General features: G+C 41.7%; 1 protein-coding gene across 3 annotated transcripts in view; it reads left to right on the top strand.

Moving 5' to 3' along the window:
* MYOCD (myocardin) overlaps nt 1–23,850 on the top strand; it is a 93,533-nt gene that overhangs the window by 11,386 nt on the left and 58,297 nt on the right. The gene's annotated exons all lie outside the window — the stretch shown is intronic.

Below are 23,850 nucleotides of genomic sequence, written 5' to 3'. Positions count from 1 at the left end.
CTCTTCCGTCTGTGAAGGTGGGAACAAAATTGCCTGCCGTGTGGAAATTTTGTGAGGCTTTAGTGAAATGACAAAAAAGGTATTTGACCTAGTACAGGGATGTACTTGTGTACTCCGTCAGTGGTAACGGTTTTATTCATGGATTAATATTCGTGATTATATCATTATTTATATCAATATGCTATAGGAGGTTAATCTGCAATATTTAAAATTACTTCAATATTATTATAAAATATCATATTGTTTCTAAATTTACAACCACCTTGTGGTTACCTCGTGAGATTTGCTGCTAGTTCTTCTCGTTTCTTTTACCCCAGGTGGTGGTTGAGAATGTTGCAGATACTCATTATCCTTATAGAATTTACACTGTATTCTATAAAGTGATTTATATACGTACTATCACTTATTCCTTCCCTTTCAAAGAAAATTTTGAGAAAGGCATTATTATCATTTTCATTCTCCAGACAGGGGTAGTTGTTGTCCAGCTCAGGTCTTTATGTGTTTCCGACGAGAGCCCCAGGCCTTGTCTGGGACCTTGCAAGGTTACCAGTTGGCTGTAAGGATTAGCGTGGCTCATGGCTGTTCTTCAGGCTCCACTGAGAGCCCAAATCCTACACCCTTATCATCAAAAATATTGTTCTGTCTAAAACTGAAGCCAAGGCGAAGAGCTCTCTCCAGAGGGAACAGTATTTGAGGATCAGACAGCACTCTGCTAAATTATAATACCTTTTATTTTTATGGTGCATTAAACTCTCAAGTTGATATGCTTCTATTTTCATAACAACTCTGTGAGATTACAAAACTGCTCATGCAGATGAGGAGATTGAGAGTCTGGGACATTAAGAAATCTGCCCAAGGTTACTCATTAGATTTAGAACCAGAGTTCTGGGCTCCCAGAACCAAGTTCTCGGTGTGATCCTCTGAGGAACATGCAGCCTGGGAAGACATCAATGGTGCAAAGATGGGCCGATGCCTGGCTTTTTCAAGGCCAGTGGCTCTCAGCAAAATAAATGGTCCCTCTTCTTAGAGCGTTCTTCACACGTAGGAGCCGTCTGCACTGGCTTCAAGGTTCAAAGGGCTAGATTAGAGGGAGAGGTGAAATTCAGCAACTTTGACACAGTATAAGCTGGGAGAGGAGAACAGAATAGGCATAGAAATGGCAAAGCAGCCTTTGGCTTTAGTAGAATACCAGTCTCTGCAGAAGGTTCTGGTCTTAGCACATAGACTGGAACCCAGCACCATGGAATGTCCCAGAGACAGAAAGTGTTCTTAAATGTTATGTTTGGTTGTTTCAAAACCTTGTAAAAACAGTAGAGCCAAGATTATTTTCTAATGCTTAAAAAAATTTTTAATATACCTACATTTCCTATTTTCTCAAACTTTAAAGGTACAGTATATGTGTACATATATATATATATACTCACACTATTATATATTATATATATTTATATCAATCACTTTTATATATATCATGATTATATAATGGTGTGAGTATATAATATATACATATATGTCTATTGTATAGTATGTATATACTATACACTTCATATGACGAGTCAAAGATCTATATTCTTTGCAGTGTTATACATGCTACAGAAAAATTGAAGGAAACACTCGAAGTGCTCAACAAAGGGAGAATGTTTGAAGACATTGAAATGTAATATAACGTGCATGTTATGTATGGTAGTTTCAAAGAATAGCTAATGAAATGGAAATGTGTTTTATAACCAGAAGAGGCAATATGTGCTTTCAACGCTAGCACAGTATATACCACAGGCTTCACTTAGGATCTCAAAAGAACTTCAGTCTCTGTTCCAGGACTACAGCAACGTGGAATGAAAAATTTCCCCTTGATTTGGAGAGAATTCCTTTTCCTTGCCCTCGTAAAGCACACCCTTGGTTCCAAGTTCTAATTCGCCTTTCTTACCAGTTCTCATCCAGGTATTCCCTGGATGCCTACGTTCACCTCTGGAATGTTTGTGTAGTCATCTATCCCAGCTCACGGAGTCTTAGTTTGATCACGGCAGTGACCCTGTGAAATGGGTCTAATGATACCTTCCTTAGAGGGATGGGAAAATGAGGTTCAGAAAGGGTTCGTGGGCTTCCCTGGTGGCACAGTGGTTGAGAGTCCGCCTGCCGATGCAGGAGAAACGGGTTCGTGCCCCGGTCCGGGAAGATCCCACATGCCGCGAAGCGGCTGGGCCCGTGAGCCATGGCCGCTGAGCCTGCGCGTCCGGAGCCTGTGCTCCGCAATGGGAGGGGCCCCAACAGTGAGAGGCCTGTGTACCGCAAAAAAAAAAAAGAAAGGGTTCGTGACCCACTGAAATTCACACGCAGAAACATGGCGGAGCAGGGCTGAACCTGGACCTCGTGACCCCTCCCAATGAATGGTGGACCCTGGGAGGTGAAAATCAGAGTCCCTTTCCTCCAGGATCACCTCCCACCCCAGCACCAGCTTTCAAGGAAAGCAGGTCGAGCAGCAGGTTCTGGTCCCCCAGGCCCCTCCTGCCCCGCCCCGCCCCGGGGTGGCACGCTGTCCACCTAATTCACTCATGGCTCCAGGCCATGGAACACATAAACAAGTGGGGAAAGCCTCCCGAGGAATCTTGATGCCCACATGGAACCATTTGTCTTCTGAAATGATTGTTTGAAATTGTTTATGTCATTTGCCGAGTTTCTGTTCCACGCTTCAGGGACCTATTTGTGATGGAGGAAAACATTTCCCTGCAGCCGAGCGGTCAGGGCTCAGCGGGCAGTTCTGGTGACAGCGTGGCCTGACGCCGGCTGGTCCTCCCCACACGGGGATGGCTCTGGGGAGAGGCACCGCAGTCCCAGTAGAGCACCCCAAGGATGACTGGGTGCTCACTGTTTGCTGGGTACTGCCCTTAGTGCGTCACATGTACAAATTCAATCCTCACAGCAGCCCTGTGGCGGGGGTACCTTGGGTCCCCCTCCGTCCCCCCACATTCACAGATGGAGAAATTGGAGAACCCAGCCCCGAAGGGCATTTCGTAAGACTCCACGACGAGTAAATGGAAAAGCTAGGACTTGAACATATGCACCCCTGGCTTCAGAGCCTACGTCTGCAACTCCTACTCTGTACTGCTTCTCACAGGCATCTAGGCTGGCCGGAGCTGGCTTTCTCACCCCGTCCTCCCCGAGAGAAGGCAAATTGCGCCTTCTGTCACCTTAGTGACATCGTCAGCCCCACGGCACATCCACTCGCGCCTGCCTGTAGTATCTTGAGATGTTGTAACATAAAAGCCCTCAGCTCACAAACCTGGCAGCTGGCTGCGTGAGAGAGAATTCCTTTTGAGGCTTGAATTAGTCTTCTTCAAATGTTTTGACAAACTGAGAGTGTGGTGCTTAGGGAAAGGATCGCTTCGCAGTGTTTGTGTGAACAGACATCTTTCTCAGACTTGAGACTGTGCATGAGGCTTGATCATTGAAAAAACTGCGTGGTCATTCTGAGCTGGTGCTCTTTGGATGTGAATATTCCCCTGGTTTTTACCCAACACGTGCTCAGTGCTGGAAGCTGGCCTGAATTCGTGTGTCTCAATCTCCTCGAAGGAAGCAGAGTCGGGACATCTCGTGAGATCAAGAAAGAACAGTGGTGCCTGGTCCCAGCCTCTTCCCTGCGTGTCTGCTCATCTGGGAAGACCACTAACGCCAGCCCGGCAGCCCAGGCTCCCCTTCTCCAGCAGACCACAAAGGGCACATCAGTCGCCTGATCGTCATTTTCTCTGGCTCTTCTCTCGATGCCCCCAGCAAGGGATGGGTACACAGTCAGCTTCTGTCCTTCTTGGTCACTGTGACCACTTGGCTGCACACAGGGCAACGCTTGGTCAAGGGAACAGTTATTATTGGTACCTGGTCTCTGAAGGCAAGGAGCAGGGTGTGCTCAGATGTCAGCAGGACACACAAAAATAATCCCTGGCTTTCAGCCTTGTTTGGGAAATACGGCCAGGCTTGGGGCAGGAACAGTGTAGACAACCTGGCCTAAAAGGCCACATTCTCTCAGTTCTCATCCCCCTGTCTCCTCTGTACTAGGCGGGTTGATGCCCATGTACCCCAAGGAAGAAAACATCAGACCCACGAGTGACGCAACCTGCTCCTGGGAAGGGGGTTTGTCCCAGAGTCGGAAAATGCCAGGGAAAGGAAAGAATTCTGTGAGTGGGCCACCCGTTGGGCAAGAAGAGGGCAGTTATTTCCACAGTCTGTGTCCGACAACATCAGCTTCCAGCTCTGAGCATCCCTGAAACCTCCAGTGGTGGTCCTGCTTGTTACTTGCCAGGAAATGCTCCATTGCCCTGTGCCTGACGGTCTCCTTGAAGGCAATGATGTCAAAGTCGGGGGTCATACATGAAGGTTGATCCAGCCAAACTCAGGGTGGAGCTCAACAAAAAGAAGTTCAAGGCCAAAATTTTGGACAGATACGACTGCGCCTTCTGAGGGGAGAGCTTTCAGCCGACTGTTGCTCTGTCGTGTCCAGGGCTTGTGGTCTTTACCTGGCATCGGCTAGAGAGGACGCAACATCAACAACCATCCAGGATGCTTCCCATGACATGCTTAACTTGGCTTCCTGGGTCTGTAAGCATCATGCTCTGGGGTGTATGTTTTGCCACCTCTACAGACCCTAGGTCTACACCCCTAGGAGTTTTGACTAGTGGACCAGGATTTTAAAATAGATCTCAAAGCTTTGCTTGCTTGTGCTGGTAGCTTTCCACCACCACCGGCTGCCCCTCTTCAATGCTAATCAGTAGGGAGCTTCTTGGTTTGCAACCAGTAGAGAAAATTAAATCTTGAGGAAGCTTAAACAAAAAAAGAGCACTTATCAAAAGTGTCCTGGGCTGTCTCATGGAACTCGGCAACAGGAATGTGGTTGATACTTGGAGGAGAATGAGCTGGAATTGGGGATTGGAATACCTTCAGGCTGCTCTTCCCGGCTCTCCCCATCCCTATTGGTCAGCTTCACCATTTCGCCAGTTCACGTGGTTGAAAGTGGCCACTCCCAACAGCTCCCAAGTAGACAGCTCTTGCCCAGTCCAGTTTCCAAAATTCCTAGGGAAAGGCCCAATCTGGCTGGGGGGATGCCCATCCTTGGGGGCAAACTGAGATCAGGAAGAGAGGACATCCTGTGGGAACATCTTAGCTACACAAAACCCACCTCCAGGGGCTTCCCTGGTGACGCAGTGGTTGAGAGTCCACGTGCCGATGCAGGGGACACAGGTTCGTGCCCCGGTCCGGGAAGATCCCACATGCCGCGGAGCGGCTGGACCCCTGAGCCAACGGCTGCTGAGCCTGCGCGTCCGGAGCCTGTGGTCCGCAACGGGAGAGGCTACAGCAGTGAGAGGCCCACGTACTGCAAAAAAAAAAAAAAAAAAAACCTCTATAGCCGATCAGAAAGGCATTTCCTTGTAAGTTCAGTGGAAAACCATTCAGAAGAGAATGAAAGGCAGGTATGACTTGCTTCTTTTTTTCTCTTTTATTCCTCACTCTGCCAGGGACTTTATTGTCAATATCTCCCCTTTCTCATCAGGGGAGCCAAGTCTTTCGGAAATGGAGATTACCCATGCGTGCGCAGGGATGCACACATACAAAATGGGCTGTAGTTGAGTAGCACTGAAAGGAAGCAAATTAAGTGCCATGGGCTTAACAACTCCATTTATTTATTTGCCTAAGTTTCCTGGGAGAAAAGACCAGAAAAGCCTCTCTAATTCCCAAACGATGTGAAGCGTCCCTTTCATAATGTACCCACAATTGTAATTATTTGTTTCATGTCTTTTGCCTCCTAGGCTGTAAAATTTTCACAGGCAGAGTCAGTGACCGCTTTATTTGCAGCTGGATCTTTAATGTCTAAAACGGTATCTAGATATTTAGTAAGAGATCAATAACTATTGAAAGAATGAAATGAAGGATGAATGATATTAACGCACTCACCTTACTGCCAAGTTCCCAGGTGAAAGCATGGCCTCAAAGCTCCTGATAGCCCCACCAATTTTGCTACCAATAATTACAGTAACACTGCTTTCGTTTTTGTGGTCTTATTTCTTCTTTGCCAAAGTCTGATGAAAGAAATTGTCCTGTAAATTTGATTCACCTGTCGCTGACTCTCTCTCTCTCTCTCTCTCCATCTTTAATTTATTATCAAGTCATAGTGATTCTTCTTTTCCACTTGTTTCTCAAATCTTCCCTCTCCTCTCCATTCTCACCATGTCCAAGTGACCTTTCTTGCTTTACCCACGGAGCCTGATAAGAGTCTTCACACCAGCCCCATCTCCGCCATTCATGTTAACACGAGATTAGTTATCCTAAAATCTCAATGTTACCATATAGCTCTGCTGCTCAAAAAGTGCCAGTACTGGACTTCCCAGGTGGCGCAGTGGTTAAGAATCCGCCTGCCAATGCAGAGGACATGGGATCAATCCCCGGTCCGGGAAGACCCCACATGCCGTGGAGCAACTAAGCCCGTGACCCACAACTACTGAGCCTGGGCTCTAGAGCCTGCGAGCCACAACTGCTGAGCCCGTGTGCCGCAACTACTGAAGCCGCGCGCCTAGAGCCCGTGCTCCACAACAAGGGAGGCCACTGCAATGAGAAACCCACGCAACGCAATGAAGAGTAGCCCCCGCTCGCCGCAACTAGAGGAAGCCTGCGCACAGCAGTGAAGACCCAACGCAGCCAAAAATAAATAAATTATTTTAAAAAAATAAGTGCCAGTACTGCCATCTTTCTACAGGATAAAGTCGGAACACTTCAGCTTAGGTTTCAAGGCCCTCTGTCCATGAATCCCCACTTCCTTTTCCAGTATTATGTCTTACTGCCCCACGATAGGAGTCCCTCTCCTTGAAAAGTTGGTGTTCTGGGGCACACTACGTATCTGGTGAGGGCCCAACACAGCATTATAATGTGGGGGTCCTTTGTTCAAAATGATCACAATTTCAGGTGGTGACAGCACAGAGTTAAACTAAGCACAAGGCCCTTCTGAGCATGGGATGCTCATGGCACAGGTCATATATGCTCATGAAGCTGGCTGTGGCCAGGAGGTACCATATTGATTCCACATTCCAATTTTTAGGCATGCTTTTCCCTTGATCAAGAATTCCCTTTATCAACCATCTTTCCTATAAGATTCTCCCTTGCAAATGTAAAGGTTCCATTCTTTTATCCCCGGCACCCTTCTGGGAATATGTATTCTTTAATCATGTGTTGCCTGATACTTCATTTATCTAACTCATGTGTGGGCATCTTCTCTTCATTAGATTATTCATGCCTTAAATTACTGTGTCTCATCCTCAGTGTCTGGAGATGCCTCAGCCACTAGCAAGGGACTGTTAAATACTTTTTGAGAGACTGAATTGGTAGATTCGTGGGGGGCATCCTAAAAATTCTGGGGCCTTTGTAAAAATAATAGCTGTTTTGGGTCCCATTTGCCTCTGGAGGTTCACTTGAGGACCCTGCATTGCACATCTGACTTCTTGGAACCCTTGATGGTAAACTGCTCTGCTATCTTGCAGCCTTTTTCCTGCACTTCCAATATAATGCTAAGAACTATTACAAGACGTATCATCATCTCATGGGGAAAACTCCTGAGATGAAGAAACATCTCAGAGGCTTGAATTTGGAGACATGCACAGAAAGACCCTGGTCAAAGATGAAGCCAAAGGTCATGAAATGTTAACACTCTAGTAGGAAGCTGAGGCCTGCAGAGGTGACGTATGTTTGACCGAGGTCACACAGCTGTGTCATGGGAGGATCAGGACCTGGTCCCCTGAACTCTCGTGTGACTTGCAGGGGACATCCGCTGTTGTATTTCAGCAGGCAGAGCTCCGGGTGATCTTCTAACCTCTACTCCTAAGTATTTTGCCTGTGTGCAAAGCAGACATTCACTGTAGATGCAGGTTATTTTTTTTTTAATACAATTCATTTTGATTTTCTGTGAGATTCTGGACTTTGGCATCTGTCTTCCAATATTCAGATGATAAAAAGGATTCACATTTAGACAGAGGGCATATTGTATATGCAGGACATGAAACAACGTATAGAGCAATGAGAATACAAGCAGCGTTACCGGTCTGCCGGAATGATTGCTCTTGCGGTTGCCAAGGGATGCTGGCTGCGAGGCAGGGTACAGAGGATTCTCCCAGGAGCCGAGAGCGCATTGTAATAAGGTGCTAAAGAAGCAGTGAGAGGCCCCCACCAGCTGCTGATGGGCGAGGCTTCCCTCTGCTGCTGTTGCTAAGGAACCTTGGCGTGGTCCTCTGAATCGGAAGCTTTCCCGCCTCTCGCGAGGCTTTACTCCCCCGCAAGGAGGGTTCAAAGGACCAAGTTGGGCTGGAGGAACAGGGTTCTCTTGATGCAATGGCGGCGCCGTTATCCACCCCTCAGACCCTCGTTCCTGAATAAAAATCACTCCATCTGTTCCTAAGCAACGCCTCCTTGGAGGTTTGAGATTTTTTAGATCGAAATCACAAAAATAACATCTAAGTTGGAAGGGATTTAGGGACGACCCGACCCAATGATTTTTCAAATTCTACTCCACAGAGTTCTGACATTTCATGAGAGGTTTTGCTTTTACTGTGCTCCCTGGTAATGTTTCTTGTTGTTTTGTTTTGTTTTGTTTTTCCTTCCATGTAGGATTTCAGCTTGAAAAAACAAAGGTTTCTTTTTTTTTTTTAAGTTTGAGAGCACCTGATTCTGAATTAATCTGTCCTGTCCTTCATGGGTAAGGAGGCTGGAGCCCAAAGAGATGACTTCTTTGTATTATTATTTTGAAGTGTTGTTGGAAGAAGACCTTTGGGTTCGCTCAGCAAAATTGGGGGATTGATTTTCACCTTACCTCGTAGTTAAAGCAGAGCCACTGTTGGACTGGAATTTATGGAACATTAGTAGAAAGATGATTCTCTAGATGATGAATATATGGTTGGTTTAGTGAGTACATGTCTTCTGTTTATCATCTACCTTCTTTGAGGTGTTTTTTCATTTATTCCCTCCCACAAAAATGACTTACTAAATGTAAAATAAACACATATTAGTTTATGACTTTGGTTACGTTTAAATACAAATTAATTTATAATTCAGAAACAGTATCTTGTTAGACCACGCATTCTGGGGTTCCTTTAGAACAGGGGTCCCCAATACCCGGCCCGAAGACTGGTACCGGTGCGCGGCCTGTTAGGAACCGGGCCGCACAGCAGGAGGTGAGCAGTGGGCAAGCGAGCAAGCGAAACTTCGTCTGCCACTCCCCATCGCACCATCGCTCCCCACCGCTCCCCACCCCTCCCCACCGCTCCCCACCCCTCCCCATCGCTCCCCATTGCTCCCCATCCCTCCCCATCCCTCCCCATCCCTCCCCACCGCTCCCCACCGCTCCCCACCGCTCCCCACCGCTCCCCATCCCTCCCCATCCCTCCCCATCGCTCCCCATCCCTCCCCATCCCTCCCCATCGCTCCCCATCCCTCCCCATCGCTCACCATCCCTCCCCATCGCTCCCCATCCCTCCCCATCCCTCCCCATCGCTCCCCATCGCTCCCCATCCCTCCCCATCCCTCCCCATCGCTCCCCATCCCTCCCCATCCCTCCCCATCGCTCCCCATCCCTCCCCATCCCTCCCCATCCCTCCCCACCGCTCCCCATCACTGGCATTACCACCTGAACCATCCCTCTCCCCCCGTCCGTGGAAAAAGTGTCTTCCACGAAACCGGTCCCTGGTGCCAAAAAGGTTGGGGACCACCGCTTTAGGAAATATGACCATTCTTAGAGGCCGTAGAGGTGATGGCAAGTGAGCTGCATAGAGACCACAGGCGAAGCGAGGCTGAGAGAAATTTGTTTAGGAAAAATGGAGGATTTGGTAGGAAAAAAAGAAAACAGTTGAGTAGAGGGAGGGTAGAACAGGAAATCAATCAAATATGAATAATATGGTCTTAGGAAGGCAGTGTCTCCATGGCAACACGAGAGGTGTGATGGGTAAGGGTGATGCTCATCACAGTGATGGTTTATTTAGATGGACCAAATAGAAGCTTAGCACACAGATCCCAGCAACTTCTTTGTAGGATACAACTTCATGGGCCCATGTCGTATTCTAGATAGAAAGTAATAAACAAGAATTCACAACTGCCAAAGAGTTGGGAAATACCAAGACACCTAGTGTTATTGTTTAGGGGGAAAGGCAGCTACTCTCCACCATCAGTGGTCAGAGGAAAGACATCTGGGTTTCACTTGGACCCGCCAGCTTTGTCAATACAGCCCAAACTCAAGTATGAATGGGCGATAATCCAGCTTATTGGATCGGTATAGATGGCTCCCATGAAGAATTCTGGCCCCCATTTTGCTGCTTCCAAATTATCTAAGACATGGAGCAAAGAGCCAGATTCATTCTGTAATTCTTACAGTGTGTAAGTGTAAAGGCAGGTTTTTTTCCTTTTCTCTTTTTTTCCCTTTCTTTCCCCTCCCTTCCTCCCTCCCTCCCTCCCTCCCTTCCTTCCATCCTTCCCCTCTCCCTCCGCCTCATTCAGAATTAGAATCACCTCCACGCTGGGCCCAGGGAGGCAGCTCATGATCTGGTGGAAGCCTTACAAATCTATAGTTGTACCAAGACACTAGGCCCATCTCTGGTTTCCTTCCTGGAGCAGAAACTCACCCTTGCTTTAACTCATCTTTTATTTTCCAATACATACATATGAACTAATAGCCTTCACTGGAATATTCATACACACACAAATATTCTTCTTACAGTGAAAGAAAATGAAACCTTTTTCCTACTGTCTTTCTTTTTGTTACTTCCTCTTTTTACCTTTATCCCATCCTTGCTTTCTCTTCTTTTGTCTGCTCCCTTTTTCCCTAAAATCCTCAGTACATTCAGAGCTGATTCAGACTCAGATTTCATCAGATTAAACTTTTCCTACCTGTTGTATATAAACATTTCCATGAATACATGGCACTCTCTTAACTTGATATGTCACCTCTGTTGCTGGTGTGAATAGAAGCTACTTTCTACCATTTGGTCCCTTGAAACCTTGTAATTACTTAGAAATCATTCTGAGGGCTTGGTTTTGATCATCTAAACAAGGATTGTGTAACTGGAGGGCTGAGGGTATTTCAGATTAGACTCCTACATCATACAAAATGTATATTTAAGTCAAGGATAAACCCAGCCTGCCAACAAAACAAAGTATCGAGGTCAGAAGATAAAGAAAAGGTAGAAAAGGATTCAAAGGTATAGAAGTAATATATATAAGTATTATATGACAGAATCTACATCTAAAATCCATTTAATTAGAAATTAATTATGTTAGAATAATTAGTTAACAATTTGAAAAAATAATGAAAGCCTTTTTTAATACTATATACTAAAATTAATTCCAGGTGCATTGCAAAGTCAGATACAAAAACCAAAACCATAAAAATATAAGAACATTTAAGTGAATATATAATCTGGAGATGGAGATTTTTCTAAGTATACACCAAAGATACAAATCATAAAAGAGTTTTTAAAAGTATTGCATATAGAAATGTTAAATGCCAAAAATCATCACAAACAAAATTGATTGGAAACAAAAGACCAGGGGAAATTTACAACATATATGACTATGTTTAATGTGCTTCAGATATAAATAGCTCTCCCAAACCTATAAGAAAATATAATCCCAATGGAAAACTTTGCAAAGAATATTATCAGGCCACTCACAAAAGAAAAGATACTAATAATCAACAAATCTATGAAAATGTGTCTGACTAATTAGAAAGAATAACGGATACCATCATTACTGATCAAATAGCAAAGCTTTTCTCCTCTTTAATATATGCGAATCCTCCAAAAGTCCCAGTAGGAGTACAAAGTGATACATCATTTCTGGGAAAAAAAATTAAATGTACAATAAAAGGGGGTTTGTTAAACAGATAGTAAAACATGACAAAACACTATGTGGCCATTAAAAATGAGAGTCTACATAGACACACCCACACAAAAAGTGACAATATATTACCAGTGAAAAAGCAAGGCACAAAGCAGTATAAAAACATGGTCTCATTTCTTCGCATAATATATTTGCTTATTTCTGTTTCTCAAACCTACTTTTTTCCTCAGAATTTCCTGGAATGTTGGTTAAAATATACTTCCAATATACACCAAAACTATTGGACTGTAGTCTCCAAGGAAAGATCCCAAAGAAATGTTTTTTTCCAGGTCCCAGGTGACTCTTGATATGAGAGAAATTGGGAAAATCCTGATCTAAGCTAATCTAATCTCTTCTGTTGCTTTATATTAAACTGAGATCCAGAGAGATTCTGGGACCAGTCTAAAGAAACAACTACGTAAGAGCAGAGGGGGTTCTAGAATTACATGTGCTGTATTCCAGATAAGTGATCCCTTTTTAGGGCACCAAGCTTACTCAGACCGATATTATTAAATCAAATTCCCATCAGCCGCCTTCTATTTTAGTCAGACAGGTAACAGAACTTCTCTTCAACTCCTCTGTTTTACATTCAGTAATGATCCTTCTTTGTTGATGGCAAATGGAAAGTTTTCCATTTCCACTGTTCCCTAGCAATGTGACATTTTCAAACAGTAGCACAAAACTCTTTAAATAGAAAAGATCCATTTCTACTCTATCGTGACTCAGTAACAGACCCAGGATTCTTCTCAAACTTTCCTAAAAATGTCATCTTTGGGCTGGACTCAAGAGGAACATTTCAGCCAAGGAGACGCATTTTCCACTCTGTCAGGAATGAGCAAGCATGGGGTTGGAACATAAAGTGTTTTGCAATCCTCAGAAAAGCAATACTTCTCACCAAAACCATGGCAACAGCTCTGTGTGATGCCGTCAGAGTCTGGGATCATTCAGGAGCCTCATCCTAACTGGAGACTCCACTGAGCCCATCACCTGTGTTGGTGAGAATGGTACTCTACATGACTGTTGCTATGGAAACACTACGGACAGTAATGCTGAGCTGAGGGTCCCTTACGTTGGGTTACTGAAGAGGCAGGGAGCATAAAACATGCCTCGTTTTCTAGTGGCTCCTGATTCTTCATTTGAAAGGAACCCTTCCAATGGAGGAAATACATTAAAACATAAGGTTTAACATGGCAGAAGTTACCATTTTATCATCCCAATGGTTCCATTCGGAATTTGCACCCATGAGGCAAATCTTTAAAGTCCAAAGTCATGGGTTTGAAGTTCACTGTCCTTGCTTCATAAGTCTATGGCCTTGGATGAGCTATTTAAGCCCTCTGGGCCTTATGAGTTATAACATAGGGATCGAATTCATACAGGTACAGGATTAATGGGAGGTTTCAATGAGATGATTTATATAAAAACTTCTGTCCGAGAGACTGGCACTTTTCAATTCTACCAATGCCAGAGAGACAGGGAGAAATAGTGAACAGGAAGGTGGAAGAATTGATCTGTGTTGAGTTACTGATTCAGCTTCTACTATTCACTCCTTTTTCTGTCCTCTGCCTTTCCCACTTCCCTCTCCGTACTGTATAACCTCTGTATCTCTGGTCCCTTCTTCCTACAAATCCCTCCTTCACAATTTGCATCACCTGCCCCCAGCAACTGCTAGCCCTGAACTTGGCCAGTATTTAAAGGCAGCAATGACTTTTTAAAACTTATACTTTAGTGCTCCCACTACAAGTTAAAGCTCCTTCTCTTCAAATTCTGTAACCAGAACCCAGCAGTTGGGCTTCCTCCTGAAGCAGCTATTAGCAGTATAAAACAGAAAGGTATTTGACAGCCTTGTATAGTTTAGAAAGTGGTTAACTCGTTAACTCCATCCCAATAATCCTGTGGAATTGGTTATTCTGATTTGTTATTGACACTGTTGCTATACACAGAGAAGGCTAGGACTCATAGACAGAGTGACTTACTCAAGGTCACGTGGCTTGGTGGAATCAAAGTTGAGTCTCTGTTTTCCATTCCCACCCTTGCTCCATCATATTGCTTCCCTTTTGCATCAGGAAAGGTCTGTCTGGGCATGTAGCAAAGGTGGTTGTCTATGTGACAAGAGAAATGTCGCGGTGTCCATCAATCCCAATATTTCCCTCCTCCTTAACCTGAAACTCTTCGGAGATGTGCACATTTGCACCTGGTCCTTCCCATTCTGACTGGCCCGCTTCCTCTGCTGGGCACAGGCAACTGACATGTTCTGGTTGCAACCCAGTGGTGTGTAGAGATATTCTAACTCCCATCCTTTTTTTTTTTTAATTTACTTTATTGAAGTATAGTTGATTTACAATGTTGTGTTGATTTCTGTTGTATAGGCAAGTGATTCAGTTAGACATATATATACATTCTCTTTCAGGTTCTTTTCCATTATGGTTTATCACAGGATACTGAATCTAGTTCCCTGAGCTCTACAGGAGGACCTTGTTGTTAATTCATTCTATATATAATAGTTTGCATCTGCTAATCCCAAACCCCCAATCCTTCTGTCCCCTACCCACCTCCCCCTTGGCAACCACAAGTCTCTTCTCTGTCTGGGAGTCTATCTCTCTTTTGTAGATGGATTCATTTGTGTCATATTTTTAGATCCCACATATAAGTGATATCCTATGAGATTTGTCTTTCTCTGTCTGACTTACTTCACTTAGTATGATAATCTCTAAGTCCATCCATGTTGCTGCAAATGGCATTATTTCATTCTTTTTTATGGCTGAATAATATTCCATTGTCTGTATATACCACATCTTTATCCATTCATCTGTTGATGGACATTTAGGTTGTTTCCATGTCTTGGCTATTGTGAATAGTACTTCTAGCTCCCATTCTTGGGTTGGGTATCCAGTCTCAGCCCCAGCTGCATGCAGGGAACCCAGTCCTGGTCCTGCACTATACTTGATCCAGAGGTTTCTATATATTCTTTAATAATCTTAAACAGGATGATGCTACCTATCCAGGTAGGGTTCACGCTTATGATTACAGAATATTAAAGGAACATATTCCTCCTGCTTCTGGGGAGGTAGGTTCTTGGGGTGATGATGGAACTTGCTACTCACATCCTGACATTCATTTTGGGGGAAAAGCAGGCTAGAGTAGTCAAGACACATTTATAAAAGAAGGGTGATGTAAGATCCTCCCTATCAGGCATGAAAATCTATTATAAATCTAGAATAATTCAGATAGTGTAGTACTGGGGCAAGAAAAGCCCCAGACAGATGAGAAAATCAGAATTAAGAGCCCAGAACTTATGAATAAAGAAGCAACTTGATTAGAATAAATACCTGTGTTTGTACCAAGAAAACCAAATTGGACTAATTGTCAGTCTTGAAGAGAATTTAATATAGTAGAGCTGATATTTTTATGATTAGATAAAAATCACTAATGTAAATATTGTGTAGTAAAGAACAGCATGTACTGAGGATCCCTTTTTGTTTTAACCTTAATATTTTCTCAAATCTTCTTATTGGTTCCTAGGCAAGTTATGGAAATTTCTAGAATGATATAAATATTGCCTAACAATTATTGTGTAATTGGTCACAATAATTATCACGTTTTTATTTTAACATTCGGGGGAAATATCACATTGGTTTTTATTGTCTCTTTTTGTCCTTAAATATAACATTGTAATGATTTTGATTTTTTTAATAAAGAAACTTAATTTAAAAAAAAAAGAAGCAACCTGAGTGCAAACATGTGACTCAATTCTGGCAACGATGCCCAAATGAAAACAAAAATAGAGAAAAAAATTGCTTTGTTTCTGAAAGCTAAGACAGGCTGACACCCAAATGCCAGAACCGTAAGGGAACATATTGGGATGACATGGAAAAGACACCAAGAACTCACTCCTTTTCACCTCCCAAAGATAACCATATGGCCTCAAAGGAAGCGAAGAGGAAGCTCCGTGGATACCCGTAATTTGTAGGTGGTTGGAACTGGGAGTGGGGGAAGGCCTGGGCTGAAAAGCAACCCTCTGCTCAAGAGTATTTTTAGCTACAGTGGAGCAGTGGAGGTTTGCCAAGAGCTCTGGGGACACAAATGGCCACAGCAGGCTGAAAGCAGGGAGGGCAGTGCTGGTCAGTAAAGCACAGAGAGACAGTCAGGGATGGAGGCCAGACAATAGCTGAGGACAGCTGTGCCCAGAGGGAAAGGCCAGTAGTGGTACAGTTTCTGCCCCAATATCAGGGGTCTCCCACATGCAGCAGGAAGCAGGCATGGAAAGGGATGTGGTCATTCAGTCTCCACCTCTATAGCATCGGAGCTTTGCCAAACTTGGAGAAGAAGCCTCCCAGGGACAAATGCCACTGCCAAGATCATCCTGCCCTTGGCCGTCTGGCCTCTCCCTGTAGGCTTGGAGCACTGAACTGGCAACCAGGCCACCATCTTCACTGGAGAAAAGGATTACAGCAGCTTCCAAGTGATAAGAGCAGCAAAGCCAAGGGTGCTGGACAACCCTGCCATGCTTTACTTAGCTAGTGAGAAGAACATCAGAATAACCCCTCAAGAGAGCTATTTGCTTTATGGACCAAAAGCCTGTAAACAATTCCACTTCTAAGAGTGTATCCCAAAGTAATATCTTGAGGATGTGGCCCCAAATTAACTACAAAAAATGTCTGCTTCTGTTTTACATGGTAAGATATGGGAAACAAACTAATTATTCAATAACAGGCATTTCGTTCAATCACTTATGGAATAATCAGAAAATGAAATACTATGCAGCTTATAAAATTATCTCTTTTGAAGGGCATTCAATGGCATAGGAATATATTTGTGATACATTACTAAAAAGAGCAGCTAATGAAGGAAAACTTACTATATGATCCCACATAAACATATAGGAAAAAGGACCTCAAGTACATGAGTCAAATATTAATAATAGTTATCTCTAGTTCAGGGATGAGTATTTTTTTTCCTGGAAGCCTTTCTGTATCTTGCAGTGTTTCTACATTGAGTTCATATTGCTTTTGCTATCCACCCTTTATCCCTCTATGTTACATTCTAAGAGAATGGCTCAAACATCCAGTTTACTGATTTATTTTTAACTGTATTCATTCAGCCATCCACTTGAGTGTGCTTATTTTAATGAACTAAGTTATACTTTGACCTTTGGTCTATTTTTTAATTTTTTTTTGATTACAGTAAAACACACATAAAATTTACATTTTAATCATTTTTAAGTGTACAGTCAGTGGTATTAAATACATTCACATGGTTTTACAACCATCATCACCATCCATCTTCAGATCTCTTTCATCTTGCAAAACTGAAACTCAATACTCATTAAAACAATAATTCCCCATGGCCTGGTCCCCTCCTCCCCTGGCAATCACCATTGTTTCCTCTGTCTCTATGAATTTGACTACTCTAGGGACTTCATATCCGTGGAATCATGCAGTATTTGTCCTTTAGTGACTAGTTTATTTTACTCAGCATAATGTCCTCAAGGTTCATCGGCATTGTAGCATGTGTCAGAATCTCTTTCCTTGTTAAGGCTGAATAATATCCTACTGTACGTCTACACAACATTTTGTTTGTCCATTCATTCACTGGTGGACACTTGGGTTATTTCCACCTTTTGGTTACAGTGAATAATGCTGCTATGAACATGGGTATACAAGTATCTCTTCTAGTCTCTGCTTTCACTTCTTATGGACATATACTCAGAAGTGGGATTGCTGGATCATATGGTAGTTCTCTTTTAATTTTTTGAGGAGCCACCATACTGGTTTCTATAGTAGCTAAACTATTCTACATTCTCAGCAGCAGTGCAATTTCGTCACATCCTCACCAACACTTGTTAATTCCCATTTTTTTTAACAGTAGCCATCCTAATGGGTATGAAGTGGTTATTTTATTTTATTTTTAATTAATGAATAGTATCTTGCCTGTCTCTGAGAAATACCTGCTCCGTTTGTTCACACTGTTTTGTTGAAGTTTGGAGCCTTTCTTTCATGGTTCTGACATTCCTCCCAGGTTAGGTGATTCTTGATTGTACCCTCACGTATGCCCTGTGGATACCTGTTAGACTGTCTGATGCACAGGTGAGCACAGTCTGTGGGGAAAAGACATGTTGCTTCACAGTCTGAAGCCCACCACTGTGTCTCCCAAGATGACTTGTTTACTGCTCCCACCTGGAGACAGTTTCATCCCACATAACCAATGCCCGATCCAGTGTATAGAGGGGTACAGGACATAGTAGGCGCAGACCTCTAGCTTTGGTACCCCAATTAACAATCCTGTTACATTGAGCCTTAGACTCCCTCCTGCTCCAAGGCAAGGAGGATCCTTGGCATGGCTTTCAGTCACTCACTTGTGTATGTCTTGGTATGAGTTTTCCAATCCAATCAATTCCATATTCATTTTATGTCTCAGAGATTACTTACAATTCCAGTCCAGTGAGGAATCCCCTTTTTCTTTCCCTGTGAAGGTATAGATTTTTAAAACTATCATTTCTGTTATTTATAGCAATCAGTTGTGTACTCCGTCTGCCATCTTGAAACAGAAAACATTTACTACTTTTGCTGCTAAGAGGAGAGAAAAGGATGAGTGTAAATTAGTATAAATTAGAACTTAGCACCTAGAAACAGATCATGGCTTATATTAGAACTCTAATAAATGATGAAAGCAACATTACAAATCAGTGAGCAAAGGAAAATTCTTTAATAAATGGCAGAGATATATGTAGTTTGCCAACTATTTGGAATAAATTAAAGTTATAGTCTAGCCTCAAACCATACGTCAGATTCCACATGTGGGGATACATATATATATATATATATATATATATATATATATATATATATATATATATATTTCTCTCTTCATATCACCAAATTCTTCCAATTTTTTTTGTTCAAAAGTGTTTTCATATTTTTCTCTTTCATTCACTTCTATTACTTTAATGCAGTCAATCTAAGTCAAAATAGCTTTATATCTAGAGAACTGAAGCAGGCTTCAAAATGGTTGACTCTAGTAATGGGATATCTCTCTAAACTTTTTCCTTTATTGGATTAAGATCTATGATAAATACAAAATAACTGAGATTCTTACTTACTTTTGGTGTAATATATAGAATATGGAAGTTATTTGATGGAGAACTTGCAAAATCACTTATTCCAATCACAATATTTTGATAGAATTTACTAGTAAAACAATCTGGGCTTGGAGGTTTTTCTGAGGGGGGAATTTTTTGGTAATCAGTGTAATTTATTTATTAAATATAGCATATTCAGATTTATGGTTCTTCTTGTATCAATTTTGGTAAGTTGTAGTTTTCAAGAAATTTTATCTAAATTGTCAAGTTTATTGGCACACATTTGTTAATGACATTTTCCTATTGTCCTTTCTAATGTCGAGAGTCTAGGGTGGTAATTCCTGATGTTGGTAAAATTTATCCTTTCTCTCTCTTTTTTTTTTTTTTTTGTCAGTCTAGTGAAGGCTTTGTCAGTTTTGTTGTCTTGACAAAGAGCCAGCCTTTGGCTTTGTTAATTTTCTCTGGTACTTGTCTGCTTTCTGTTTTGAAGACTTCTGCTCTGATCTTTATTTCTCTTCCTTCTGCTTACTTTGAGTATACTTCGTTTTAGCTCACTAAGGTAGAAACTTAGGTCATTGATTATTTAAATCTTTCTCCTAATCTAACAGAAGCACTCAAGACTCTAAGTTTCCCTCTAAGCATTGCTTTATCTGCATCCCATAAATTGTAATATGTTGTATATTCATTATCATTCAGTTCAAAATATCTGTAATTTCCCTTGTGATTTATTTTTTGACCTATGTATTATTTAGAAGTTATCACCTAGTATTTTCCTAAATAGCACATTGGTTCCCATTTCTAATTAATTCCAATGTGATCAGAGAAATACTTTACATGAGTTCAGTTTTTTTAAAGTTTATTGAAACTTGTTTTATGGCCTAGTATATCTTGATGAATGTACTATGTGCACTTGAGAAGAATGTTTATTCTGTAGTTAGTGGGTGTAGAGCTCTATAAATATAAATTAAATCAAGATGGTTGATATTGTTGTTCACATCCTCTATGTCATTAGTAATTTTTTATCTAGTTCTACCAAATGTTGAGAGGGATCTTAAAAATCTACCATGATTTTGAAATTGTCTATCCCTTTAATTCTGTCAATTTTTGCTTCATGTAATTTGAAGCTCTTATTAGATGCCTGTCCATTTATAATTGCTAGGTCTTCCTGATGAATTATCTTTTTTATAATTATGAAATGTCCCTTCTTTATCTCTGTTAATGCTTTTTGACTTAAAGTATATATTAACTGATATAGCCATTCCACCTTCTTATGATTACTGTTTGTATGGTGTATCTTTTTTCCATCTATTTGTTTTTAACCAATCTGAGTCTTTATGTATGAAGTGTGTCTCTTGTAGACAGCATATAATTGAATATTGCTTTTTAAAAAATCCCTCCTGATAATCTGCCTTTTGAGTGTTTAACCCATTAATATTTAATGTAATTATTGATTACCACTTTATTACTCATTTTCTGTTTGTCCCTCTACTTTTTGTTTCTATTTTCCCCATTTCTTGCCTTGTTTTGGATTATTGGAATATTTTTTAACATTCCATTTTAATCTATTTATTCTTTTAAATTATACCTCTTGGCATTTTTGTTAGTTGCTCTAAGGGTAAGAATATACATAATTAACCTTTCACAGTCTACCTATAGTTAATATTATACCACTGCATGTAAAGTATACAAACCTTGCTGTCACAAAGGGCCCTTTATGTTATAATTGTTACCTGTATTACGTCTACGTGCCTTAAGAACATCACCAGACAATGATATGACTTTTCTCTAAACAGTTTTATTCACACACACACACACACACACACACACACACACATACATATATGACATATATATTTCTTAAACTTAAGAAGAAAAAAAAATCTTTAAAATTTACCCAGCCAGGGCTTCCCTGGTGGCGCAGTGGTTTGGAGTCCGCCTGCCGGTGCAGGGGACACGGGTTCGTGCCCCGATCCCGGAAGATCCCACATGCCGCGGAGCGGCTGGGCCCGCGAGCCATGGCCGCGGAGCCTGTGTGTCCGGAGCCTGTGCTCCGCAACGGGAGAGGCCACAGCAGTGAGAGGCCCGCGTACAGCAAAAAAAAAAAAAAAAAAAAAAAAAAAAATTTACCCAGCCAGTTACCATTTCTGATATGCTTTCATCATTCTTGAATATCCAGGTTTCCTTCTGATATCATTCCCCTTCAGCCTGAAGAATTTCCTTAAGCATAGTAGTAAGTAATAAGGAATTTACTTCCTTATTGTAGTAAAGTCTGCTGGCAACAAATTATCCTGTTTCCCTTTTACCTGAACATATCTTCATCTCACCTTCATTCCTAGAGGATATTTTCTATTCTGGGTTGACAGTTTCATGTTCTGTTTTCATTTTGTTTTATTTTCTGGACTCCATGATTTCTGCTGAGAAGTCTGTGGTTATTTAAATCAATGTTTCCCTTTATGTAATGTGTTGTTTCTCCTGGCTACTTTCAAGATTTTCTCCTTCTCTTTGGTTTTCAGCCATTGGATTAGATGTATCTAAGTGTGGTTTTCTGTGACTATATCTGGTTTGGGGTTTGTTGAACTTTCTGAATCTGTAAATTTCTGTTTTTCACCGAATTTAGGGAGTTTTGGCAATTATTTATTTTTCTGCTCTCTTTCTAGGACTCTAATTAGCTGATATTAGACTTTTGGATATTGTGGCACAGATACCAGAGGCTCTGTCCACTTTTTCCATCATTTCCCTCTCTCTTCTTCAGTTTGCTCTGTGTTCAAGTATACCGATTAATTACTCTGATATTCATTCTTTTTTCAGGCCTTTCGGTGAATTTTTAATTTCAGATATTCTACTGTTAAGTTTCGTATTTCCATTTGATTCCTTTTTATGTGTTCTGTTTTCTTGGTGAGACTTCCTGTCTTTACATTCATTTCAAGTATGTTTTCTTTTACTTCATTGAGCATAGTTGAAAATAACTAAAGTCCTTGTCTGATAATTCCAACATCTGGGTCATCTCAAGGTTAGCATCTCATTATTGTCTTTTCCATTTAGAGTGGGTCACATTTTCCTAATTCTTTGTGTGTAGAGTATTTGTGCATTGCATCCTGGACATTGTGAATCTTATACATAGACTCCTACGGTCCTCAGGAGAATGCTGATGTTTTTATTTTAGCACAGAGTTAACCCAGGTAGAGTCCCACTTTAAGCTCTCTCTTGCCTGTGTGCACAGATGTTCAAATTCCAGTTTAATTTTAAACCTTTGCTGTGCTGCTTTGAATCTGCCCCATGGAAACATCATTAGTGGATCAACCTGAAACGTGCAGAGATTCACACATGGAATTAGGGAACCCCCTCCTTCTCCAGCTCCCTCCCTTGCTGATTTCCCCCTTACTCCCTGGTGGGCAGCCTTGGTTGTCTGGGCACCTTTTCCTGATTCCTCTGGCCAGAAAGATGAGCAGGTTTTCTATTGGAGTTTTAACTACCTATGACTTGCCATTTCATGACTATAGGCCACCCTCAAGGCAAAGCCTCCCACCCCAAAATGAGAAACTCACCTGCATGTAAGTCACCTCTCCAAGTTTCAACTCCTCCCTATAGTCTTCCTGATTTTGTCACTATTCAGAATCCTCACGTAGTTATTTTTCACATTATGTTCAGAGTTTATGGTTTTTATCAGTAAGAGGGTTGGTCTGAAGGAGGGCTTGAATAGTAAATGCTCATGTCATTTTCATTTATCCACAAAGTAAAATAATTTAGTCCTCTTTGTTGTCCAGTCCTAAGATGGAGTCATATGAGGCTATTCAGTGAAGCACAGTCTAGCCACCAAAAGTAATTAAAAGTATTTCAGCAACATTGGTCTCTCCCAAGAAAGTTTGGTGAGAAGCCAATTCAAAACCCACAGCAACACTTTTTTAAATTGTCTTTCTCCATTACTCTCTCAGTATATCTTATGACTGCATTTGCTCTGAAGCCTTACTCTGAAATACTAAATAAACTTGATCAGCCCATATATCCTTTTCATCTTTGCTTCTCTCCTCTCCATTCTAATTTTATCTTCATAAAAGCAATGCTTATTCTCTCTTTTCATTATAAGGTGATTAAACCAATCCCTCTCCTTGAAAATTTCTGCTCTTTCTATTCTTATCCTGAGCAACTTAAACCCAGGAACCAAGATGGCGAACTCAGAATCTCCCTGAGAAAATGTAAATGTCCAAAGATGGGTATTTTTTTAGGAGGAAAGGGGTGAAGAGAATGAGAAAATCATAAATACTATACTCATTATATATATATATATTTATATCATATATATAAGTACTTACATGTATAAATATATATAATATATATAGTCTGTGCTAGGGATAGTAACAAAGTTTTATAATTTATAGTTTGGACAGATTACAATGTTTTAATTTTTCTAGGTAAAGCATGACTCCAGTAGCCCTTCTCTGAATTTCCAGGTGGATTCTAAGCTCTCATAATACTACCATTTATTGATGACTTAGGTGCCAGGCACCCTGCTAAGCAGTCTGCATACACAGGTTAATCAAACTATATAACAATCCTGTAAGGCAGGCATTGTTCCCAGTTACAAATGAAAACACTCTGAGGGTCAGAGAGGTTGAACAACTTGCCCAGAGTTACCCACATAGGAAGGGACTAGAGATGGGATTTGAACCCAGATGAGACTGGAGAGGCCAAGCTTCCTTTACTCCATCTCCTCTTTTGAAATCATGGCCAAGTTCCCAACAGTGTTTGATGGTATTCACCTCCCAGGTAGTATAGCAGGGGAAGACAGAGCATGGTGCTGTGAAAGTAACATTCACTTCACAGAGGAGACAAGTCTTCTAGTCTCTGGTTGTTACCCACTTGCTGCAAAACCCTGCAACCCC

Source organism: Mesoplodon mirus (assembly GCF_964341445.2).
Source record: "Mesoplodon mirus genome assembly, chromosome: 18".
Classification (NCBI taxonomy): Eukaryota; Metazoa; Chordata; class Mammalia; order Artiodactyla; family Ziphiidae; genus Mesoplodon; species Mesoplodon mirus.
The sequence above is the reverse complement of the archived record's forward strand: the minus strand, read 5'-3'. Positions and strand labels throughout refer to the sequence as shown.